This window comes from Seriola dumerili, unplaced genomic scaffold (genome assembly GCF_002260705.1).
Source record: "Seriola dumerili isolate Sdu_G_001 unplaced genomic scaffold, Sdu_1.0 BDQW01000081.1, whole genome shotgun sequence".
NCBI lineage: Eukaryota > Metazoa > Chordata > Actinopteri > Carangiformes > Carangidae > Seriola > Seriola dumerili.
The window spans coordinates 4532208-4539533 of NW_019174336.1; positions in this window are offsets into that span (position 1 = coordinate 4532208).

Genomic DNA, 7326 nt, shown 5'->3' on the forward strand with positions numbered 1-7326 from the left:
GGATGTAAACATCTGCCAGAGGTGGAAATTAACTGAGTGCATTTTCCTCATTCCTCATCTGTTTTCAATGTAATTTTAAAGTATCTGCCATTTTAGTTGAGAATTTACAATTTAACTATAAGCTTTTTTTTTCTTCTTTAAATGCCTATATTATACAATCAGGGATGTACCTCTGCTTTTATTTAAATTCATCAGATGACTCAGTGGCTTGAAAAGGACTGAATCTGTGTTTATTCATCTCTCAAGTTTCATTATAACAGTTTTGGATGGGCTTTTCTGTTTTCTAACATCAGACATGCCTCAGTGTCTGAACCTGAACAGGTTCAACCAGTCAGACAACAATTAAAATCATAGCCCCACAGTTGCATTCATTTATACCATGCACATAGGTACTACATGATTAGTATCCAACTATGGAACAAATGTCAGCAGAGGTGAAACCATGTGGTTAATTAATGTTGCTGTCCCTTTCAATGTGTAAATGCATTGGTATTCAGAGGGATTTCTAAGAAGAAAAAAAAATCTAATTGACAAATGATATCAGCATGAGACGATATTTCACATGTGAAATGTAAGAAATCACATGTAAAATACACTTCATGTGTGATAGATTCATTTTCATAAACCCCTTTTTAATTTCACCTAACTAATGGATGATACATTTGAAGCTTTTTATTGTCCATTTAAATATCAACTGATCAACTGAAACTGAAAGCTGATTGATAAATCTTTATAAATGTGTGTCAATCTTTTAGTAATCCTTCTTCTTAGTGTCCAATTATATATGAATTGATAGAATGCTTTTTTATCCATTTTTCACCTGTTGTCCTCCACATGAAACACACATTAACTGGTATTTTAAATATTATTTTGATGGAATTAAAAAAACAATATATAACATCTGTTTATTAATGGGATTAATAACAGAACATCATCAGCCCGTCAAGTCCACAGTCTGTGGTGAAATAGGAAACCTATGCGGAATTTGTTAAAGTGAAAACATTCATTACCTTGTGTTGTCAGCTCGAGATTTCCGTTTATTTGTCGTTAAACTGAGTCATCATGTCACATTTAGGTTACAGTATGAGTGACTCAGGAATGACACCGCCTCCGCACCCACAGGGAGTCACAGCAGAGCTGCAGCGGCCTGCACGCAACACACCTGCAGTTTCTAAACCACGCCCATATACCTGCGAGAACCAGGAAATCGCTTCATTTGGACCGGGCGAAATCAAAATACTTACCAGAAAAATCTGTCTCGTTACAACTCGCATCGTCCTCAGCCTCCTTCTCATCCAGCTCTGCCTGTGTTATTCTGCTGTGGTCACATTAAAGCAGGAAGCAGACGGAGTTTCACCTGGTAAGTTGATCCACTGTGTTTCGCCATGAATGTCGACATGTTTTCACCGTGTCTCGTTGCACTGTCTGCCATATTAGGACATTTTACTGTCTACACTCGTCTATACTTTAAGTCATAGCATTTCTATCGTTGTGTTAAAGAGAAAAAAACTCAGTTATTACCGCGTTTATTTGACAGTTTCTTGTGAGCCAAACTACAAATGTTAGTTACGATGTGTTCAGGCCTCAGTGTTGCTGTTGCAGTTTCTGCTTTGTGCTCATTCATGCCTTGTACCAAGCCCCAGTACACACACACACACACACACACATACACACATACACACAAAGTCTTCTGTATTCCCAGTGTGTGGCGTGTGTTTCTACCGGATAGGAACCATTATTTTGAGCAACTTAACTTAGTTTACAGATGTGTAAAATAACTTATTTTAAAGTTTAAAGTACGCTACCTTTACTGAAGTGACTAAATACACCTTTCTGATTAGACTACCTTCTCCTCCATTTTATTTCATAGGGTAATATTATAGTTAATTACTCCACTACATGCCTGATATTAAGAGTTACTGGTTACAGGCTGTACACTCAGTTGCCAGTTTATTACCCAGCTAAAATAATGCAGGCTAAAATAACAGCCCAGCAATACACAGGCCAGTAGCTTACAGTACTGCTTACTTAAAGTTACAATGTTAAATTTAACTGTTCACTCAACTGTTGTTGAGTTAACTTTATGGTAATTTTGTAGGGAGTTTGTGGTGCCGTTGAATTTTAATCTTAAATTTGAATTCTACTCATTTGTGCTATGCAGTGTTTTTAATGTTTAGTCTATCATACCCCTAGTATAGACTCAGGTGGCAGTTTATTAGGTACACCTAGCTAAAACTAACAGTCTAATACAATAGCCCTGAAATAAACCCAGCTTTCATGATGGTTAATGTTCAGTTGTTGTTTAAACTGTTTTTAGAGAGGTGTACAGTCAAAGTTATGGTCATTTTGAAGGCTGCAGTTTGTGGAACTGTTGAATTATATTCTGTTATACTAAGTGTTTCTATTATTTTGTCCACCCTGTTTATATCAATGAGGGTAGCACCTGTTTAAGATTCAACTGTATGGTCATTTTGTAGGATGCACTGTAGTTTGAAAAAGCCTTCTCTGCAACAGTCCCCTTTCACAGCAGACATTTTGACTTTTCATAGCAGGAAATACATAGGTGTTATAATAACATTAACAATGGCTCCTTTCAGTTCAAGTGTACCAGTAAGCCATTACATGTTAACAGCGAGCTAGCATGCACAATACCAGTAACCTTAAACAGAAGCAACTAAATAGAATCCAACCAATCATTTTAATCAACTGTGCATATCAAAGTGTCTTCGATGGGGAAAAAAAAGCCTTCTGGTGGGGTCTGTCGCTCAGCAGGTACCACATGTCCTCCACTGATAGCACAGTTTGGTTGTGTGGTTTGACTTCTCCTGACCACATGTCCAAGTGTCCTTGACCTGGTGACCAGGCCAGTTCTCTGAATGGCAGCTCCACTGTCACTGGAGTGAATGTGGAAACGAGAACCAATGTAATACACTTTGTCCTGCTGACTTGTTGTCTAAATGCTGCTTCAGGTTGTTATAACCAACAAATTCCTAGAAACAATAGGTTATTATTAATAAATCAGTTTGCCTCTCCCGGTCACTTCACGTTCCCTGAATTTTAATGATTATAATAATTATAATAATTATAATAATGAATTATACCTGTGTAGGGCACGTGCACACACTGACTCTCCTTAGTGTTTGTCAGTCTCTCTCTCTCGCTCTCTCTCTCTCTCTACACACTCTCATCACAGATTTGTGAGTGGCATGTGTCCCCTCCATCTGGCTTGCACATGCATTGCATATGGACATTGCATAATGGCCTTGGGCCTTAGTGATGCAGCATCACAGCGCTACTCGCAACACGTGTGGGAGTGACAAGGGGCAGAGAAACAAACTGCTTATGTAAAAGCATTAAGACAGCCAAACAACTCCAGCTACATTTGCTCGCCCTGCAGAAAAAGAGGGAAAAAATAGAAGGCCTTCTCAGAGTTCATTAAAAAGCGAAAACATGCAGTGACAAAGGGATTAGCTGGGAGAGGGAATCACTCTCCGACTTCTTTCATAATTAAAACTGGAGCCTTTTTAACCAGTAAATCTGCAGGTCTGAAGCAGGTCAACCAAAAAAAGATATAAATAAAAGGATTAAAACAGAGAGAAAAAATTATATGTATTATCCACATGTAAGTATATCTAGCTGCTGTTTTATAAATTGGCTTGATTTTTGCTGTTGAAACAAAAAAGGCATGATTTAAAATAGGAAAAATGCAAAGCCAAAGGTTAAAGTGTTTCATGTTGCAGTTATGAAAAGCCCCCCCCCCCCCAAAAAAAAAAAAAAAAAAAAAAGCCAAGAAGCTTAACATGTTGTTCTTGATAAGTAAGACATCAGATCTTGGCCAGGAAATAGCTACAATCCATCATGCAACCATCTGTGCAAACTTAAACTGGAAGATGTGAATGTTGATATTAGTCAGTCAGCGTTGTTTTATCAGGTTTGATTTAAGAGTGCAGACTGAGGCAGAAGACTGGACTTATTTGGTAGTTGTTAACATTTCTGGCTGTGTTGAAATGCCTATTAAAGACTCATATGAACGTATTATGTGGTTTACATTATGGCTGAACAATTAATCAAAATATTATCAAAATTACAATATGGCCAAATGCAGCATCCAAAGCACAGGATGTGCAATTTTTTTGATAAAGGTCAAATATGTCACAGCATGCTATTAATGAAGCATTGTGGTGCTGTCTTGTGATGCCCTGGCCTGCAAATCATATTCTCCAGGCATAAGGGAACATGTTTGTTTGGTGTAGCCCCCAACAAAAATCACATTATCATCATTTTTATATTTTTTTTCTGTGAAAATGAAATGTAAAAATCACCATTCCAAATGAAATGGTGACTCATATTGCAATATCTGGCAAAATAATCGCGATTAGTTTTTTTTTTTTGCATATTGTTTAACCCTTATTAACATACTAGCAAATAACGGCCTATGTCCACATTCATCAAACACAAAGCAGCATTACTATTCAATATCCTTTTTTCTCCAGCAACTCCTGAGAAAAACATGGAGCTCTTCAGCTGCTAGACAGACCAGACTCTCCTATATTTTTGTTCTTTTGATCTATAAAAATTCAGGCTGCACAATTAATTGAAATATAATTGAAATCGCTATATGGCCAAGTGCAGTATCCAAATCGTAGGAGCTGCAAAAAAAATGTTTTTGATAAAGGTGAAATGTTGTGCATTGCTAGCACTATAAGCGTTGCGCTGCTAATGAGAGACCCCATGTTTGTGGGTACACGGCCCAACAAAAATCACATTATCATTATTTTTATATTTTTTACAGGGAAAATTAAATGCAAAAACAACCATTTTAACTGAAATCACATATCGGAGTATATGCCAAAATATCCGTATATGATTTGTTTTGCATATCGTGCAGCCCTGATAAAAACAAAGTGATGCCACCTGCAGAACAAACGTGGATAAAGAGAACAAAAACAGGTGCGTCACAGATCTACAGGTGAAACTCAAAAAATTAGAATATCGTGCAAAAGTTCATTCAAGTCAGCAATTCAACTTCAAATGTGAAACTAACATGTGATATAAACTCAGTACATGCAAAGTGAGATATGTCAAGGCTTTATTTGTTATAATCTTGATGATCATGGCTTACAGTTTTTGAAAACCCCAAATTCCAAATCTCAGAAAATTAGAATATTTGGAAAAGGTTCAATACTATAGGCTCAAAGTGTCACACGCTCATCAGCTAATTAATCCAAAACACCTGTGAAGGGTTCCTGAGTCTTTAAATGGTCTCTCAGTCTGGTTCAGTAGAATTCACAATCATGGGGAAGACTGCTGACCTGACAGTTGTGCAGAAAACCATCGTTGACACCCTCCACAAGGAGGGAAAGCCTCAAAAGGTAATTGCAAAAGAAGTTGGATGTTCTCAAAGTGCTGTATCAAAGCACATTAATAGAAAGTTAGCTGGAAGGGAAAAGTGTGGAAGAAAAAGGTGCACAAGCCGCAGGAATGACCGGAGTCTGGAGAGGATTGTTAGGAAAAGGCCATTCAAAAGTGTGGGGGAACTTCACAAGGAGTGGACTGAGGCTGGAGTTAGTACATCAAGAGCCACCACACACAGACGGATCCTGCAAATGGGCTTCAAATGTCGTATTCCTCTTATTCCTCAGAAGCATCTTACCTGGGCTAAAGACAAAAAGAACTGGTGTGTTGCTCAGTGGTCCAAAGTCCTCTTTTCCGATGAGAGCAAATTTTGCATCTCATTTGGAAACCAAGGTCCCAGAGTCTGGAGGAAGAATGGAGATGCACACAATCCAAGATGCGAGCCTCCACATCCGTGCCACTTTGACTTTCCTTTGCAAGCAACCTAAAATATTGCCCAAAATCCATCAGTAACAGAATGTGGAAACAGTCAAACACATAGATACTGCGTTTTTTTGTGTGTTAGGATGCACTGACATCCCCGTGTTAATATAAAACACTATGCAATTCTGCCTCTTTCTCCTGTTCTTGTACTATTTGCTGCTAACAAACAAACTGGTGTCAGTGTGTCCTCTGCTCTTGGAGTCTGATTTTCTGTGTAAATGTTCACATTTCTCAACGGTCTGGATCCCTGAGAAATAACTGGTCTTCATTGCCTTCTTAATACTGTTACAGAAGAAAACATTTTTCCTGTTTATTTTCAAATCATATATTTATACGAGAATGTTATTGAGATGTTTCTGGTTTCAGTCCGCATGAAAAATTCCATACAAACCTTGCAAACCTTATGTCAAAGTGATTTTTAAATCCGCAATTTCCATAAAACAATCTATCAATATTCAGATACACGTAATCTAGTTTAAATATTATCAAAATGAAGAATCTGCTGCCAGCATGAAAAAAATCTGACCCAGTGTCGTATGACAAAAGCGTTTCTAAGGTTTTTCATGTTATAATTTACATAATTCTACTCATAGGGTACTATGAATACGATGCTCAAAACTAGCAGGATGTAATGATATGCTTAATTAAATGCTATAATTCACATATTTTCTTCAAACAGTTTTCAGTTTTTTTTGTGTGATTCTGTGTCATTTCTCTAGAGAATGTAGCATTTTGTCTCACTGGGATTTAATGAAACTGTTATACAACTCTGAATTCCTGCGGGTAAATAATGGACCATATTAGTAGCTGTCTTTTCTTTTTTGTGCCACATATGCCTTGAAAAAGGAATGTATACAATGTGTGCTTTGATGGTGATTTATAGGTCTACAACTGTATTATAGCAATAGCTTGTATCTGTGAAAGTAAACTAATATTTAATGCCCTTACGATTGATATTTGTATCCTTTCTTGAAAATAATAAATATTATTATTATCTACACCTCAATAACAGTTATACAGTATTAAATTACAGTTACGACTTAAATGATTTTAAATGGGAAAATATCAGTATAATTTAAGTTTCCTAGTAAAGGATATATAACTGAAGTAAAAAAAAAAGGGTGTCATTCTATTGCAGCCACTATTATTATTGGACGCCATTAAGACAATATTTACATTTTGGTGGGAAATTTGTAATATAATAAGAATCAATATGTCCATATTTTATATTAGACACGAAGGGGGGCGGCAGCCAATGATATACAGATCATAGCAAACGACAAACAGAAGTATGGTAATGAAGTTTTGTTCTTGAGTGGGTCTGACACTACTTCATCCTGGTTAAAGGCTGTAAAATGGAATCTTTTTTCAAACAGCTGAGTTTACAGAGTGAATTGCACCATTCTTTCGGGGTTATCAATATTATGAAATGTATTTTTGTCCATCCAGCTTTTATTAAAGTGTGGATCTGACTGCTTACATTCACCA